The sequence below is a fragment of the Balaenoptera musculus genome, chromosome 8 (genome assembly GCF_009873245.2).
Source record: "Balaenoptera musculus isolate JJ_BM4_2016_0621 chromosome 8, mBalMus1.pri.v3, whole genome shotgun sequence".
Lineage (NCBI taxonomy): Eukaryota > Metazoa > Chordata > Mammalia > Artiodactyla > Balaenopteridae > Balaenoptera > Balaenoptera musculus.
Genome location: NC_045792.1, coordinates 55,379,785 through 55,399,602, shown reverse-complemented (window position 1 = coordinate 55,399,602; position 19,818 = coordinate 55,379,785). Strand labels below are relative to the sequence as shown.

At 35.5% G+C, this 19,818-nt stretch overlaps 1 protein-coding gene and 1 pseudogene across 3 annotated transcripts in view; one reads left to right on the top strand and one right to left on the bottom strand.

The window, feature by feature from the left end:
• UVRAG (UV radiation resistance associated) overlaps positions 1–19,818 on the top strand; it is a 318,745-nt gene that overhangs the window by 117,628 nt on the left and 181,299 nt on the right. The window lies entirely within an intron of this gene.
• Positions 5,274–5,583, bottom strand: LOC118899278 (annotated as a pseudogene).

The window sequence follows — 19,818 nt, the reverse complement described above, 5'->3', positions numbered from 1 at the left end:
ATAATAACAGTCTATGTTTGCCCGCATAGTTATTATTTCTGATGCTGTTCATTCCCAAATGTAGATCCACATTTCCATCTGGTATCATTTTCCTTATGCCTGAAGTATTTCCTTTTGCATTTCTTATTGATGCATTTCTGCTGGTAATTGAATTGTTTCACCTTTTGCATGTCTGAAAATGTCTTTATACCGTCTTGGTTTTTGAAAGATAGTTTCACTGAGTGTGGAAATCTGGGTTAAGTTTTTTTCTTTTAATTCTTTAAAGATGTTACTCTGCTGTCTTCTAGCTTGCACTGTTTCTGATGTGAAATCTGTCATTCTTGTATTTGTTCCCCTTTATGTCATTTTCTTAGGCTGCTTTTAAGATTTCTTCTTTAATATTGTATGAGCAATTTGATTATGATGTTCCTTGGTATAGTTTTCTTTGTGCTTCTTATCGTTGGAACTTGTTGGGGATTCTTGGATCTGTGGGTTCCTAGTATTCATCAAATTTGGAAAATTTTCAGTCATTAATTTTTCAAATATTTTTTTTCTGTCTCTTTCTCTACTGTTTTTTCCTTGCACTACAATTCACATGTATATTGGGTCTTGTTAAGCTGTCCCACCACTCACTGATGCTTTGTTTTGTTTTAGTCTTATTTCTTTCTTATTTTGAATATTTCCTATTCAAATGTCCATAGACATTTAGCATATCTTCAGGTATCTTTTCTTCTGTAATGTCTAATTTGTTCATCCACTAATTTTTTTTCTTTTCAAACATTGTAGTTTTCCTCTCTAGAAGTTCAATTTGGGTCTTTAAAATTTTTTCTGTCTCTAACATGTTCAGTCTTTTCTGTCTAGCTTTTGAACATATGAATTACAGTTGTAATAACTGTTTTAATGGCCTTGTACTAATTTTATCATCTCTGTTAATTCTGGGCCAGTTTTGATTGATTGATTTTGCTACTCATTTTGCGTTCTGTTTTCCTGCTTCTTTGCGTGTATGGTAATTTTTGGTTGGATGCCAGACACTGTAAATTTTGTTTGTGGGGTATTTTTGTAGTCCTATAAATATTCTTGAGATTTATTCTGAGATATAGTTCTGTTACTTGGAAAAATTGTTGTCCTTTCAGATCTTGCTTTTAAGCTTTGTAAGGCTGGACTAAAACAGCATTTAGTCTAGGGTTAATTTTATCCACAAACTCTTCTCAATACTTTATTATATGGCCCATGAATTATGGGCTATACCCTGTCTAGAAGGAATAGGCACTATTCCTGGCCCTGTGCAGTCTCTGCTTACTTTTTTTCTAGTCCTTTCAGGTGGATTTTTTTTTTCCCCCCTGGTCTTGAGTAGTTTCCTCAGGTGATTCACTGATCAGTACACAGCTGAATACTTGAGTATGACTCTCTGCAGATTTTGGAGTTTTCTGTTTGTGCTCTCTCTCTAGTACTGTGTGCTGAGAACTGTAGAACTTATGGTTTCCCCTGGACTTTCAATTTTCTCCTTAACTCAGGTAGACCTCTGTACTCGTTGGGATCTCCCTCCCTGTGCTTTGGTCTTTTAACTTTCTCCAGGCAGTAAGTTTGGGGCAATCATAGGGCTCACCTTATATGTTTCTTCACTCTCAAGTATTATTGTCCTTTGTTACCTGATGGGTTACTTGAGACCACTGTTTCACATGTATTCTTAGTTTTTATTCTAGTAGTTTTAGGTGGGAGAGTAAATCTAGTCTCTGTTACTCTGTCTTGGCCAGAAGTAGAATAAGGTAGGCTGGTCCTAAGGATTTTGATGTCCTGAAGACCATTTTAGTAATTTCAGGGTAAAAAATGACTTTATACTGCACTTAAATACAAGGTGTGGACCTTACCTTGCTACCTCTATATCATTTTCTTTATCTCCCTTTGTTCTCATTCAAATTTGAACTGAGCCAAATTTACAGAAAGCCTACTATGGCCCAGGCACAGTAGAATGGAAGTTAAGAAGATTAATATGATCTAATCCCCTTCCACAGAGAACTCAGAGCTTAGAGATGATTAGAGAGGTTATATAATATCCTCCAAATTATAGCTCTTAAATTGGTAGAACTGAGTTTGAACCAGATCTTTTAGCTTGCAGCTGAATGTCCTTTTCACTATAGTAATGCATCCTTATATAATCCCTACACATACATATACAGACATAAAAACATATATGTACCTATATACATATACATGCATATACGCATACATACCCTGTAGAGCTCAGGAGGCCACATGAACATATAGTCTAAAGAAGACAAGACTATAAAGTCTCACCCTCTTCAGATTATATTTTGCTTATCAGTGACTAAAAGACTTGTGAGACATCTGCAGTTGTGTGAGACTGGTAATGAACTGGAGGTCCAATGGGATGAAAAGGGAGGAAAAAAGAGAGTTGTGCTGGTTTCTTTTTTTTGGAACAGACTTCAAGAGTTTTAAGTAGTAGTGTGCTGGTAGGGGCCTGTCTTTGGAGACACTGCACTAATTTTCATTTGTGTCCAGTTAAAACTGCAACAAAACTGCCAGTTTAGAAGGAATTCTGTATTTGCTCATTTTCTTCAGATAGTAGGCCAAGTGGAGAAATTTGTTAAGCCAATTCTGAAATACTATACTAAAAACCAAAATGAGTAAAGTTAATCACATGTATTGGCAATAGGGGATTGCAAGAAAACATTTCAGTTTTTTCACTGATACCAGTAAGAAGACAATTTGTATAAGTATAAATGTGGCATGCAAACATGACAAAGAGGACAACAAGGCAGTGTGGTGCAGAAGAAGGAGAAGTGAATTGGAAGTTATGAATCTTGGGCTTTAGTCCCCGCTTTCTGACTAGCGTAGCTTTGAGACTTTGGGCAAGTGTCTTTAGCAAACTGGGGTTCCATTTACATATTTAAAATGAGAGCATTGAATTAAAAGACCTCTAAAATAGCTCTGAATACTAACATTAACATAGTCCTTTGACCATAAACATTTGCATATAACTTTTGACTCCCCCAGAACTTAACTATTAATAGCCTAATGTTGACTGGAAGCCTTGCTGATAACATAAACAGTCAGTTAGCACATATTTTGTATGTTATGTGTATTATATACTGTATTCTTACAATAAAGTAAGCTAGAGAAAAGAACGTCCTTAAGAAAATAATATGGAAGAGATAATACCTTTACAATACAGTATTGAATGTATCCATACTGTAAGTTTTCAATGTCTGTTTCCAAGATGAATCATCTGCCAGTACCTACATCAGTGTTGTCTTACATCCTACAAAACACTGTAGACGTTATACAGATTACTAAAACTAGACATCGAAAATGAAAAATAATGTGAAAAAGAAATTCATATTTATTTGCAGGTATAATGATTCATGTATTGATAAGGAAGAAGCAGCAATCTGATTGCTTTATGGTAGCCTCGTGTAATTGGTAGGATTCTTCACGGTAGCCTAGTCTATACACTAGTGAATGAATCATTATAAACGTTTTATGGCAAATTACAATTTTATTCATTAATACAGTATTAATTATACATAATTAATACACTCACCTTGTGCCTATGTATGGATAGACTAATATCTACATAAATTTTATACATTCATGACATACCTAACTTAAATTTTTTTGATATTTCTAGGCTACATAGTTCGTCTGAGTTTTTTCAAATTGTCACAGATCTCCAAAAGATTTTCCAATATATTTATTGAAAAAAATGCACATGTAAGTGGACCTGCACAGTAGAAACCCCCTGTTGTTCAAGGGTCAGCTGTATTTCTAGAACTAACAACATTTTAAAAATTGCTTTACTTATAGCACCACATTTTAATTTTACTTAAAAGGTGATTATCCAGCCTGATTGCCCATCTAATTCACAAGTTTGGCCCAGATTAATTTTGATGATTTCTCAGTTATCAAGTCTTCCAGCAGAGATAGAGATTTGCCATTATTGAAGATATCCAGAGATTATACCACAAGTTTTGTGGGCAGCTCCCCAAAATGCTTTGCATAGTGGCATTCTTGCTGGAATAAATATATAGGCTTAAAGAAGATAATAATAATTAGAATCTTAGCTAATATTTGAGTACTTTTCAAATGATAAAAACATAGATGCTTTATAAGTATTAATCCTCAGAATAAACCTTTGAAGAATATATTGTTTTTATTCTCACTTGCCAGCTACACACTTAATCACTATGCTATACTACCTATTATATTTATAAAATCCAAGGTTATCAAATTGCCTATTGTAGTTCCACAAATAGACAATATTCATTAATTTTTGTAAAAATTGTGCTTTTAAAAAATCCTATGACTTTATTATATATATTTGCATGTTGATAATTACCATTTTAATTCTAGGTTCTGATTGAAAGGCTTCAAGAATGAGTCATTACATATTGTAAAAAATAGCATCTCGGGTAATTCTGATGCACACTCTGATAATTATCAGGTCATCTCTGGATAGTCTGTCAGTGTGAACTGCTTGTTATTACCCTTCTATTAACAAAATGAGTTTGAGCCAAAATGTTTGCAGCTGTCATTAAACACATTAAGCACAGCTGTATTTTTTGTAGGAAGTTTTTCTCAGTGAAAGAAGCATATTCACTGATGTACATTCAGTAGTAAGCTTCATAAATATGCCTTTCTAACTTTGATTTTGTTATCTGTATAAACGCATAGAACATGGCTGAAACCAACTCCTCTGTTCAGATTGTTTATATGCTTCTCTATGTCTTTATTATTAATTTCCCTGGAAGTTAGAACTTTTCTGTGAGTGTCTGACAAGATCCAAAAAAAATCTTAAATGTGTCATCTCTTTAAATAAAGCCTCCTTTAAAGTTAGTCATTACTGTCACCCTATCTGTCATCTCCCCCTCCAACCTGATCTTGTTTTATTTTTTTTGGTGCAGAGTTTAAGATTAAAATTAAGGAAATGTCATTTTCCACAGTTGAGTAATCTGAAAATCTTCCAGTTTATACTGGAAGTCATTGTCTACAAGAATTTCATATAACTGAACCTCAGGACCAAGTGGAAAATCATTCTGAATCCTTGTGTTGGTCTGTCTGATGATCACAAGCCTGAAAATTGCAGAATCCTAGGTACAGTGGCCTCTCTCAATGTACCCATGTAATTTTTCAAAAGATGAAAGGGACTAAGGCTTGATGGTAAAAGATCAGGACAATGAAAATGAATGATAATGAAAAATGGGCATTAGTTGCTATATTATATTGCAAAGCACTATTTTTAAAAATAAAAAAAATAAAGGAAAAGAAAAAAATACCTAAATTGTTGAATAACCCTCCCCTGTTTGTTCCTGAAAAACTTCAGTCACATTTTCCTGTTTTATTTCCAGTTCTTTTGGAATGTGATTATCAGCAACTTTCTGACCTTCAAAGAGAAACAAGAATGAGTTAATTGGAACTCTGTGTATTTGATAGTGTGATTTTTTAAAGTTTCTTGAGATGTGTTATCATTTTTACCTTAAAGTGAATCTCACCTCTGTCCTGTCTGATGACTTTGAATTAAATGTATTTTCCTTCTTTCTGGTCCCTCAACTCCTTGGTGGAAGCTTTCACCTCTTGGTTAGACATGGTATAGGTGGCTTTTCCTTGGGGTCTATACACAGTAGCAACTTTGCATAGGCAGAATCTCTCTCCAGGGTTTACAAATTCATGTCTTTTTTTCATGGCTCCACAGCACCATTTTCTGTTAAGATTTAGCCAGTGGCTATAGTTAAAAATACTGTATTGCATATTTGAAAGTAGGTAGGGGAGTGTGGATCTTCAAAATTTTCAACACGAGAAAAGAAGGAATGTGTAACTATAGGTGGTGTTAACGGGACTTATTGTGGTAATCATTTGCAACATATGCAAATATGGAATCATTATGCTGTACACTTGAAACCAATGTAATGTTATGTCACTTATACCTCAGTTAAAAACAGGGGGATTTAACCAAATTAGTAATTTATTTTTAAATGCTGTTCTTATGAAAGCCGATTAGTTGGAGAATATTATTCAAATCATAATTTAAAAATATATTTTAAAAATCATCAAGTATATATTAAATACTTGCTAAGTGTGCAATCCTTTGTTAGTTTCGGCACAGTGAGGGAGAGGATCTGAGAAGAAAGCAAGTGCTAAACTTCATGGTACATATGCTTATTGAATGAAATAATGTACAAGATGCTTAGTATTCTTTTTTTTTGTGAGCATTAAAACAGATTTAGAGAAGGAGACGCCAATGTGATTTCCCTGAAGGCTTCAGGGAAGGATAAAGAAAACTCTTGGATTAGAAGAGTTTTGAGGGTCCATAGAGAGGTATATGAGCATACAATAAGGACGGAGGAGGAGGTAAATATACTAGGAAAAAACTCCTGGAGTAGAAGGGGCATCTTGAAATTGTACTGAGTGCAGGACAGTGAAATTCACACTCAGAAGTGTTATTTTGGTGGGATAGGTTGTATGGAGGCAGTGGATTATTTTTAATGAGGCCTGAGAGTGATGAGATTTAAACAGTATTTTCAGAATGAATATATGCTACTTCAAATACATTCTTCTTGCCCCATCTTTCTTGAGATCAAGCATTCAAATTTACAAGCTGGTTGACCAGGGTTAAAGATACAGTCTATGGGCGTGAGCCAAAAGGAAAGCCAAACAGTGCATTTGTGGTAATGCAAGTATATTTTATACTGCACTGGTACAATGATTCCACCAATTGAAATTATTAGTCTCTTCAGTATGTCATGCAAGGTTAATGGAGAAACTGTTGAAATTAAAGGCATTCTAGATTATGCATGCTGATTTTTGCATCCAGTTACTTTACTGAAGTCTTTTATTCTAATAGTTTTTAGACTCTCTAGGGTATATTATGTAAATAATAATACCATTTGTAAATGGTGACAGTTTTGTCTCCTATTTTCTAAGTGTGTTTGTCTTGTTTTACGTACCTTATTATATTGGCTAAGTCCTTCACAGTGAGTATTCTAGTATTACATAGCGAGTCATTCCCAAACTTAGTAGTTGAAAACAACAATTAATTATCCTCAGATTCTTACAGTTCTGTGGAATGTCTTTAAGCTTAGCTTGGTTGTTTTCCCTTGGGGCCTTTCAAGTAGTTGTAATCAGATGGCAGCTGTGGCTGGAGTCATCTGAAGATTCAACTAGGTTGGACATATGGATGCTTCTTCACTGACATGTTTGGTGCCTCAGCTGGGATGGCTAGAACAGTGGAGACTGGTCAGCCATCTCTATCTCCAAATACTTCTCTACATGGCCAGCTTCCTCACATATGGCATTCTCAGGGTAGTTGGATTTCTTGCATGGAGTCTGGTTTGCCCCAGAGTGAGTGTTTAGAGAGAGGAAGTAGAAGTTAAGGGCTGTTCCTAAAACTAGCACAGGGTCACTCCTGCCATATTCTATTTGTCGAAGCAGTCACAGAGCCTGCCCAGATTCAAGGAGGAGAGAAATAGATTCTGCCTCTTGGTGAGGAAATATTAAGTCCACACTGCAGAAGACCATCTAGGACGGGAGATATTATTGTGGTCATATATGGAAAATTCAGTTTGCCACAGAGGGCATCCTTGATATTCTGACATTTCACCATTCATTATGATATAAGTTGAAGTTTTCTGATAGATTCCTTTTATCAAACAAGAAAGTTTCTATGCCTAGTATAACTAAGGATTTTTCTCAGGAACAAGTTTAGTGTTTCTCCTTTGTTCTATTAATGTAGTGAATTACACAGACTTGATGTTAAATGATGTTAAACCATCTGTATAATCCTGTGGTAAATTTTACTTGCTTATGATGTATTTATTAATACAGCACTGGCTTAGATTTGCTAATATTTTATATTTTGCAGTTTTTTATAAGTGAGGCAGACATGTAGTTTTATTTTTATGTGTGCTGTTCAGGTTCAAATCAAAACTCGTAAGGGTTACACTAGCCTAAAATGAATTGAGAATCTCTATATTTTCTCATGATTTAAGACAATTTATGTAATTTAGATTTAGGTGGTAGCTCTCACCTATAAAACGATCAGGGCCTGCAGTCCCTCTACCCCCACAAGGTATTACCCTTTGGTTACCTTTCTGATTTCTTTGTGGTTATTAATCTACTCAGGTTTTTAATCTCTTGTTGAGAAAACTTGGTAATTAACAGTTTTCTAGAAAATCATTTACTTTTTCTGTTCTTTTTAGTTTATTGGCATAAAGTCATGTATAGTCTTACTTTTAAGTTTTAAGACCTTGTCCATATCCTAGTTTGTACTCTTTCTTGTTTCTAATTCTGAAGTACTTTTTATGTACTTCCTCAAGTATGTTTATTGTACAATGAATATATTTTAAATTAAACTTACATTTTAGCACACGGATGGTATTATGAAAAAATCTGGGAATGATTTAGCCTACTCTTATGCCAGCTGTGGTTCTTCTTGCCTGAAGTGAGTTTTTGCAATGTAAATTGGAAATTCAAAGCGTTGATTATCGTTTTATAACTTTTGCTTCATCAGTGCTGTTTGTTATTTTTTGAGGACACATCTTGGTTAGACCTGACACACTCATTATCACATGCTTTCACATCACCTACTGTCTCCTCAATTTCATAAGTAACAGTAGTGTTCTGTCTTATTTGATGCCATTACCATGATACTGTGTATTCTTCTCAACTATGTGCATGGTCTAGACAGAGGAATGTAGAAGCAGGCTTTAGGGTAGACTTCTGGTCTTTCGGGAAACTGTCATATTTAGTAAACCCATCAACAAGTATTTGAGTGATTCCCTTGTGTCCAAGATTGCTGTAGGTGCTATGAAGATACAAAAGATTTCTCAGGCATTCAAAGTCCACAGCAATTTGGCTCTGATCAACCTTCCCAGACTCAATGACATTCTCTCATGTGCCCTTTGCTTTAGCACACTACCTACTTCCTATTTTGAACATGCAAGGCACTCTGCTCCCTTAATGACTTTGAAAAGCTATTCCCAATACCCTAAATGACCATTCTCTTGCATACAGTTGTCAGAATCCTACCCTTCCTTCAAATTGAAGCTTAAATCCCTTCCCCTTAATGAGCCTTTCCCAAGAAGAAGTTATCTCAGACTGATGTGTCCATTTTGAAAGGGTAAGTAGATTTGTAGATACAGATAATAACTATGGTAAGGTCTTTGGCAAGCTATGATTGAAAGCTTGGGGAGCAAGATAAGAAGGATAAGCTAGATGATAGTAAAGATAGGAAGATTTATAACTGCTTAATAACTTACCAACCTAGAGGGAAATTTCTAATGGCATGGCATAGGGCTCTGTTTTTTTATCTAGTCTTGTTCAACATGTTCATTCATTCAGTTATTTACTCGCCATATGTTTATTGAGTACTGCATGTTGGAAACTGTGCAATATGCTGGGGATATAATGGCAAACAAGGGAGACATAGTTCTTCCCTTTACGATATTACAGTCTAAACATTAGAACAAAGATATAGAAACTTATGTAAAGCTTAAAAACTTAGAAAGCTAACGCAATGATAGTGTGGAGCTTGTAGAGATGGTGATTACTTTGTATAACAGAATCAGTATATAAGATGATCTCTGGGGACTGGAAAGGTCGAATATATATTCAGCCCATCTTCAATTTCGAGTTGGAATTTAACTGGGATAAATTAAGTTCCCAAACCAATTGTATAAGAAGAGGAAGGCTTGACATATGGACACAGCCTGAGTGAAAAAAAGACGTAGAACCTTTAGTCAGTAGTCAAGTCAGTGTTAATAATCAGTGGAATGTGACTCTCAGAAAAAAATCAGGCTCTGTTGACAGACATGTAGTATCTAGAATGAGAAGTAATAGATCTTCCCAGCAGACCCATCTAAATCGCTATGTTCCTTTATAAAAATCACTCTGTAAGAGGGATTTCGACAATCAGAAATTTGTACTCTAATATTAATGTGATTTGCAAACTTTAAAAAAATGTTCTCAAGGCAGTTTTCCAGGAATTTTTCTATGCTTGATACACTTACAAGAAAACATGAGTAAATTTATCAGTCAACAAGTATTTCATAGAATCTGAGGAAAACAGAATCAGAAGAAATCTTAAAATAGTCATCTGTTGTTTATCATCTACTGTACTTTGAAGGTCTAAGAGGAAGGGTGAGATAGGCCCCTCTCCTGAGGGATGGAAGGGAAGCTGTGTACTGAAGGTCTGTACCAGAACTGTGGGGAAGCTCAAGAGCACAAACACTAATAAGATATAGCTCTAGGTTTTCAAGGAGTATGGAATCCATTGCTGGAGAGAGGCAGTAAACAGATGATCAGAGCATGATGTGAACTCTACATAGAGCCGTCCTCCCAGGGTTATTGAGGAGGACCACAACTCAGATAAGGGGTAGCCTTATCAAATATTATCTATTTCTGGACTTCTACTTGAATTCTTCCTCTTCCAAAAAGGAATTTCTGGGTCGTTTTGTACTGGGAAGTACCCTAGTCTTTTCACACTGCAGCCCAAATAGTCTTAAATTTAAAACATATATTCGGTCAGGTCTCCCACTTTAAACTTTATCCCGTTACCTTGGGAATAAAACTCCTTAGCCTGATATACTGAGTCTTCATAATCTGACCTCCGTCTACCTTTACACCCTCATCTCTTGCCATCCTCTCACGTATGAGAGGATGCTCCAGCCTTGCTGGAGCCTTGTGCTCCTGTGCTCCAGCCTTGCTAAAGGCTTGCAGTTCTTGAAAATGTTGTGCAGTCTTTTTTCTCTGTTTTTGTATTTGCTTCTCCTTTTGTCTGAAATATCCTTCTTCGTTTTTACCTAGTTAATTCTACTCTTACTTTTAATATCAACTTAGTTTTTACTTCTTCCTAGAAGACTTTACTTCCACTTGATACTACCTCTAAAATAGATGTCCCTCCTTTATGCTCAGCTATTACCCTAAATGTACCGCTATCATAGTATTACACTATTATAATTTTTTTTTTTTTTTTTTAGAATTTCACTTATTTATTTATTTTTGGCTGTGTTGGGTCTTCGTTTCTGTGCGAGGGCTTTTCTCTAGTTGCAGCAAGCGGGGGACACTCTTCATCGCGATGCGCGGGCCTCTCACTGTCGTGGCCTCTCGTTGCGGAACACAGGCTCCAGACGCGCAGGCTCAGTAGTTGTGGCACACGGGCTTAGTTGCTCCGCAGCATGTGGGATCCTCCCAGACCAGGGCTTGAACCCATGTCCCCTGCATTGGCAGGCAGACTCTCAACCACTGTGCCACCAGGGAAGCCCCTATTATAATTTTTTACACACCCATTTCTCCACAATGTTTGTGCATTTATGAATATAAGATGTAGATCTCTGATCTCTGTATTTCCATTACCTAACACAGGGCATGGGCTCACATTTAGGCACTTAAGTGTTTGTTGCATGAATATGTAAATAAATTGTTTCTGGAGAGATAGACTGTCTCCAATGACTTTTCTCTCAACACCAGGCTCAGTATTAGCAACATGGAAAGAGCTCAGTGTGAAGATAGGATGAATGAATAAATTAAAATGTGTGTTGATTATTATCAGATAAAGGATTAGACTAAAGATTTATAAAGTGCAGATATTATCTTGACTAATGTGATAATGTGCTCTGTAAATGAAATAATGAAGAGATGATATTTGATCTGGCCTTGAAAGCAAGGTAGTCAAGATTTGGATTGGAAGAGAGTATTAGTTTTCTATCGATGGATAATAAATTACCATAAATTTAGTGGCTTAAGACAATACTCATGTATTATTTTGTGGTTTCTTTAGGTCAGAAGTTTGGAGCACTGTGGTGATTCATGACTATTGTGGTGTCTAGATTTATTTGACTAGAATTCTAAAAAAATATATTGAAAATTGTATTTAGTGTGGAAAAAATTATAGGTCATAGCCTTTTCAGTCACCAGAAAATCCTTTTATCATTGATGGAAGGTATTATAAACATGACTAAAAGTACATATATGTTAACTACCTTTATTTTATTTATTTTTTTAAGTAATTTAATATTTTATTTATTTATTTATTTTTGGCTGGGTTGGGTCTTTGTTGCTGTGTGCAGATTTTCTCTAGCTGCAGCGAGCGAGGGCTACTGTTCGTTGCGGTGCACGGGCTTCTCGTTGCAGTGGCTTCTCTTGTTGCGGAGCACGGGCTCTAGGTGCACGGGCTTCAGTAGTTGTGGCACGTGGGCTCAGTAGTTGTGGCTTGCGGGCTGTAGAGCACAGGCTCAGTAGTTGTGGCACAGGGGCTTAGTTACTCCTCGGCATGTGGGATCTTTCCGGACTAGGGCTCAAACCCGTGTTCCCTGCATTGGCAGGCGGATTCTTAACCACTGCGCCACCAGGGAAGTCCTGTTAACTACCTTTAGATGTATTACCTAATGAAAGGCATTGTATGGGTAATCAAACACTAGCTATTAACACTAGCTATTATTTAGAGCCTAGAGTAAAACATTTCATGTCTATCAATCAGAGATGAAGAAAGGTAAAGTGGTTAGGCCTAGCTATATTATACAACACTAGTCTTTTAAATTATAAGTTTGTAGATTGTGATATTTCTATAGTTGTCTCTAAGGGAATTTAATTGCAGACATGTATTAGAGACTTTGTAATTGCAATGTAAAGAGAACTTGTTTACTATCTCTCTTAGCCTGTGAGAAGAGAAACCTGGAGTACTGGACTGTGTTGCTGGTAGGACAAAGTCTTTAGTTTTTATATTCTGTTTCCCAGTCTAGAAAGATTGTTGACTTGTTGCAACAGGCATAGTGATGTAGGTGATATCAGACTATGGACACAGCTCTATAAGGCAGGCATTCTGGAGACCGGGCAGATAAGCTACAATTAGTACTGACCAAATGATGAACAGGGTTACCTGTGGTACTGAGTAGAGATTGGAATTGAGAAGAGCAAGAGTTGAAGCTTAGAAATCAGTTAGGAGGCTACTGGTTAGATAGAAGATGATGGTGGCAGTAGTCATAGAGAGAGGTGAAAAGATTTGAAACAGTTTTAATCAAGTCCTTGTTGCTAAATCTATAGATACTGTCTAGGCCTCAGGTTACTTGATTTTATGACAGTGATTATTACTTCCTTGAGACATTCTGTTCCTTTGACTGCTGTAACACCAACTCTCCCAGCTGTCCTTCTACTTCTCTGGAATTATGGGTCAGAATTTTTTGCAGCTTTTATTTCTTTATTTCTAATCCGTTAAAAATTGATTTTCCTCAGAATTCTGTTCTAGGCTCTGTTCTCTCTCATTCTCACAGTCTTCCAGAATGATGTCATTACTTTCATAGCATTAATAACCATCTGTGTGCTAATGATTGCCATATTTTTATCTCCGGCCAAGATCTGTCTCCTAAGCTCCAGATCCTTGTATTCAACCCATACTCAACACCTCCTCTCGGATGTTGCACAGGCGCCTCAAACTGAAAGCAGAACTTTCTTCTCAAACTGCTCATCCCTGTTCACCCTTTCAATAAATGACATCACCATTTTCGTGGTTCCCCAAGGCATACATCAGTGATCATTTTTTTCTTTTTCTTTTGCAGTACAATTTATACAACATAAAATTAAGAGAATTTAAATGTATAGTCTGATGAGTTTTGACAGATATACACACCCACATTGTCATCATTCCATGAAGATACAGAATATTTTTCTCTCTCCAGAAAGTTCCCTCATACCGCTTTGCCAGTCATTCTTACACCCTTGTCCCCACCCCTGGCTGAGTCAAACACTTTTCTTATTGCCTCCTCATTTATTAGCTTTTCCTGTTCTTGAACTTCTTATAAATGGAACCATACGGTATACTCTTTTGTTCAGCATACTTTTGAAATTTATCCATATTGTAGTATAGATCAGTAGTTTGTTCCTTTTTATTGCTGTGAGTGGTTTTTCTATGAATATACCACAATTTGCTTATGCATTGTCTTGTTGATGGACATTTGAGTTGTTTACCCTGTGCTATAGAGTAGGTCCTTGTTGTCGTTTTTGTATATAGAGTGTGCATCTGTTAATCCCAAATTCCAAATTTATCCCCTCCTCTTTAGTAACCATAAGTGTGTTTTCTATGTCTTCAAGTCTGTTTCTGTTTTTGTAAATAAGTTCATTTGTATCTTTTTTTTTTAGATTCCACATATAAGTGGTATCATATGATATTTGTCTTTCTCTGTCTGATTTACTTCACTTAGTATGATAATCTCTAGGTCCATAGCATTATTCATTCTTTTTTATGTCTGAGAAATTTTCCATTGTATTTATTGTATTTATGTACCACATCTTCTTAATTAAATTAAATTAAATTAATTTATTTATTTATTTTGGCTTGCATTGGGTCTTCGTTGCTGCACACGGGCTTTCCCTAGTTGCGGCGAGCGGGGGCTACTCTTCGTTGCAGTGCGCTGGCTTCTCACTGCAGTGGTTTCTCTTGTCGCGGAGCCCAGGCTTTAGGCACATGGACTTCAGTAGTTGTGGCACGTGGGCTCAGTAGTTGTGGCTCGCGGGCCCTAGAGCGCAGGCTCAGTAGTTGCTCCGTGGCATGTGGGATCTTCCCAGGCCAGGGATTGAATCTGTGTCCCCTGCATTGGCAGGCGGATTCTCAACCACTGTGCCACCAGGGAAGTCCCAAACACATCTTCTTAATCCATTCATCTGTCCTAGGTTGCTTCTGTGTCTTGGCTATTGTAAGTAGTGCTTCTAAGAATACTGGGGTGCATGTATCTTTTCAAATTTGAATTTTCTCTGGGTATATGCCCAGGAGTGGGATTGGTGGAGCATATGGCAACTCTATTTTTAGTTTTTTAAGGAACCTCTGTACCATTCTCCATAGTGGCTGCACCAATTTACATTCCCACCAACAGTGTAGGAGGGTTCCCTCCACACCATCTCCAGGAGGTGTTTACACTTTTTGACTGTTATAAATAAAGTTGCTAAGAATATCTTTCCAAAAGACTTTTGTGAGGGGTTGGAGGAGGAGGATTTGGATGAAGGTGGTCAAAAGGTACAAACTTTCAGTTAGAAAGATAAATAAATACTAGGGATGTGATGTACAACATGATTAATATAATGAACACCACTGTATTATTATATATGGAAGTTGTTAAGAGAGTAAATCCTAAGAGTTCTCATCGCAAGGAAAAAAATTTTTTTCTTATTCTTTTATTTTGTATCTATATGAGATGATGGACATTCACCTAACAGTGCTGTATGCCAATTATATTTCAATAAAACTGGAAGAAAAAAAAGTCTCTTGTGGTCACATGCTTTCATTTCTCTTATACCTAAGAGTGGAGCTTCCTGCTCATATGATAGGTGTATATTTAATTTATTAGAAATTACCAGTTTCCAGAGTAGTTATACAATTTTAGAATCCCACCAACAGTGTTTGAAAGTTCAGTTGCTCTACTCCTTGACATCACTTGGTATTGTTTTGTAAATTCTAGCCATTATAGTAGGTTTGTACTGGTATATCATTTTGATTTTAATTTTTAATTTTTTGATGACTAATGATATTGAGCAGCATTTTATGTGCTTATCAGCCATTCTTGTATCTTCTTTTGTGAAGTGTTTGTTCAAATATTTTGCCCTTTTTTATTTATTGGGTTGTTTGGTTTTTATTGTTAAGTTGTAGGAATTCTTTGTATACATTAGAAATACAAGTTCTTTGTCAGATATATATATATATATATATATATATATTATATATATATATATATATAAATATTTTGTCTCACTCTCTGACTTGATTTTTCATTTTCTCCATAATGTCTTTTGATGAGAGTTTTAAATTTTGATAAAGTATGCTATATCAGGTTTTTATTTTATGGATAGTCCTTTTTGTGTCCTATTTAGGAAATCTTTGCCTAACCCAAGGTCATGAATATACTTTCCTACATGTTATTTTAGAGGCTTAATAGTTTTAGCTTTTACATTTAAGTCTTCGATCATTTCAAATTAATTTTTATGTATGATGTGAGGTAGAGTTTAAGGTTCATTTTTTTCCCATATTGATATCTAGTTTATTTTAGTGTCATTTGTTGACAAAGCTTTTCTTTCCCTAATCAAAATATAAATTGATTGAATAGGTCTATGTCTATATCCTGATTTCTGTTTCATCAATCTATTTGTTTAGCTTTATGCAACTACTACTGCTTTACAAACTAGCTTTATGATAAGTCATAAAATCTGGTAGTGTAAGCCTTCCAGCTTTGTTCTTTAACATTTTCTTGGCTATTCTAGGACTTTTATATTTCCATATCAATTTTCGAGTCAGCTTGTCAATTAAAAAAAAAAGACTGCTAGGCTTTTGATTGGGATTAATTGACTCTAGATAAACTTAGGGGGAGACTTGACTTCTTAACCTCCAATCCATGAAATAGTACATGACTCCATTTGTTTAGGTTGTTTTTAAATTTCTCTCAGCAGTGTTTTCTAGTTTTCAGTGCACAGGTCTTTCACCTCTTTCACATCTAGTTATTTAATGATACTATATAAAAATACCAATTGATTTTTGTGAATTAACCTGGAATCTTGCAATGTTGCTAAGTTTATTATTAGTTTGATTATAGATTAAAACATTTTTTTTTCTATGTACACAATCATATAGCATCTGTGAGTAGACATTTTTGCTTCTTCCTTTCCTGTATTTATGACTTTTTAAAATTGCCTTATTACAATGGCTTGGATCTTGAGTACAGTGTTGAATAGAGTAGTGAAAGTAAACATCTTTTCTTATTCCTGATCTTAAGTATTACCTGCAGATTTTTAGTATAAACCCTTTATCAGATTGAGGAACCTCTCCTTTTTCCTTAGGTTGTTGAGAGATTTTTGTTTTAAATCATTAACAGGTATTGAATTTTATCAAATGCTTTTTTGGGGCATCTTTTGAGATAATGATATGTTTTTTCTCTTTCATTCTGTCACAACTGATTTTCAAATGTTAAATCAACCTTGTACTCCTCAGATAAATCCACTTCATCAAGATGTGTTATCTTTTTCATATATTGCTAGATTTGATTTGCTAATTTTATTAATGATTTTTGTATTGTCTGTAATTTGCTTTTCTTGTGATGTTTTGGTATCAAGGTTATTCTGGCCTCTTAAAACAAATTGAAAAGTGTTCCTTCTTCTTTGAAAGGTTTTTGTTAAGACTAGTATTTCACCAGTGAAGCAATCTGAATGTAGTTTTCTATGTGAGAAGGTTTTTAATTATAAATTTATCTTCTCTAACTGATAACAACTATTCAGATTTTCTATTTCATTTGTTTGGTTTGGAAACTTGTGGTTTTTAAGCAACTTAACTATTTCATCTAAGTTGTTAAATTTATTGGCATATTGTTCATAATTTCCCTTAATTCCCTTTAAATGTCCATAGGATCTGTGGTGATGTCTTCTCTTGTGTTCTTGATGTTGGTAATTTTCAGGCATCATTTTTTATATCTCCTCTCTAACTTTTCACATCTACATCATCCTTTCTGTTCCTATTTTAATTTAAAACAATGCCTACACTTTTGCTAGGACTGTTAAATTAACCTCATACTAGCCTTCCTGTTTACAGTCTTGTTTCTCTGTATCCCAGTCACCTAATTACAGGAAGAAAGTGCAAATGTCATTAAATCTTTCTTGGCTTAAAACTTTTTAATGGTTTCCTAATACCTTCAGAATAAAAATCTAAGCTCCTTCATATGGAATACAAAATCATTAATGATAAGGTATCTATTTCTCTCAATAGAATCCTATATATTCTTTTCCCTTTTAATCTCTCCCTGCAAGCCATAGGGAGCTATACTTCACTGACTTTCTAGGTGCTCTAATTTGTCATTCATCATCTTAAAATTGAATGCAACATTCAGATGTGATATGATCAATACTAAGTAGGCAAAAATTGTTTCCTAACTTCTTCTCCTTTACTGAGATTATTGTTAATATCTGATAGGTATGGTCTCAATATTCATTTGACATAATACTTTTTGTTCAATGTATCTTTACATTCACAGCAATATCTAGCTGCAAAGCATTATTTTTAACCCACTTTCAATTTTACTGTTATCTCAAAACATATTGATATAATATGCATGTGTTTGCTATAACCAGAATACCTATCAGATAGCTAGTTGATCCCTATCCTCCCCACACCAGTGATGATGAGTTTTATTTCAGCTTGAGGGTGTTAGTGTTGGTATTGACTAATCACCCAGATGACTGGATGATTTATATTTCTTTATAGTACCATTTCATAGTTTGCAAAATCAAGAAACATTCCTCTGAAACTGGCTAGCTGGTTTGGAGGTAAGGCAGTTGTTTCTTTTCTTGTCAGTCCTTCACCTCTTCACCCCCAGGGGAATTAGGATGTCCCATGTTATGTTTAAAAGCCTAAACACTTCAAACTTTTATTCTCCTGTTGAGCTTGAAAGGGGGACGTTATTAGCTCTGTCTTGATGTAGCAGGGGCTCTGAAAGTCTATTTGGATAACACTGAAGATTGGAGGAAATGTGACTCTGTCTGTGTGTTTTAAGCCCCTAAGGTAAGATCAGAAAGCGTCTGGGGCAGTGAGAGCCAAATAGTTGAAGTCATACATTAATTATGGTCATGAATCATTTTTATTTTTAAAGTCTTTACCATTTGACAAGGTTGTTTGCATAGTACTCTAGTGAGTTTTAGGCAGCATTTTCCCTCCTTTTAAAGTAACAGGCTATTTTGTTGATTTCTACTTTGGGTTGATAATGCCTATCAAATTAAAATTCTGATAACATTTTTAGTAGAAATTGCTTGTTTCTTGCTAGAGTGAACGGTCTTTAATTTATGTGATTTTTGTTTGGAATATATTTTGAAGTTATAGATATAGAAAACTAGTACGTTAGTCTTTTAGTCTTTCACTGATATCAGTAAAAATAATCAAAATCTTGGGACTGACTTTTATATGCAGGCATTAGTCGACCTTCAGTCAGCAATATATTTTGAGTGCCTTTGTGCCACATTCTCTGCTAAGTACTGGGAATGTAAATGAAAAAAATGAATGTTTTTTTTTCTTTTTTCCCAGAAACCTAGTAAAGAAATAGGTAAGGAAATAGGCAGTTGCTGTAAAATGTGGTTCTATAATCTTTGCTAGTGTTGTTGTATACATGATGCTGTGGATCTCCATAGGAAGAAGTGCCTCTACCTGTCTGGAACAGTCGGGAAGGCCTTTGAAGAAGAAGGTATGCTTGAGCTGCCTGTTAGTGGGTTTGGGAGTATACTTATCTGTTAAGAGAGAGTGAAGCTTGTAGGCAGATAGAACAGCTCACTCAAAGGTACAGAAGGAAGAAATGGCATGATGTGTTTGGGGAGAGTTGTTAGTAGTTCAGCACTGCTGGAGTTGCGCGTGCAAGGTAAGAATATCAGAAACGAGGTGGGGACCACATCACAAAGGGCCTCTCCTTGCTTTTAAATTTCTTTAGCGTCACCTTTGTAGGCGAGTATTGCCGTCAAGAGAGTGTGTACGCATTCACACCCAGAGCAAGAGGCAATAGGATGGAGGATAATCTCCTCTATTGGATTCCTTTGGAGTCCTGAGGAAGTTGCAGAAGAACTGATCTCATAAGTAATCTCATAAGATTTGCTCCTTTTTAGATGACCTAAGAAATCCTCAGTAACTATCAGGCAACTTCTGAAAGTGCAGAATATGTCATGAATATTTTTAGCGCAAGGTGTCGTAATAATAATGTTGGCAGAGGTGTTGATGCCATCAACTCCCTGATAAAAGTAACCTCCTCCTATGTAGGATAACTTTCAGTTTAGGACAGTTGACCAGTTTTAAAAATCGGAAGTAAAATTTACAAACCGTGA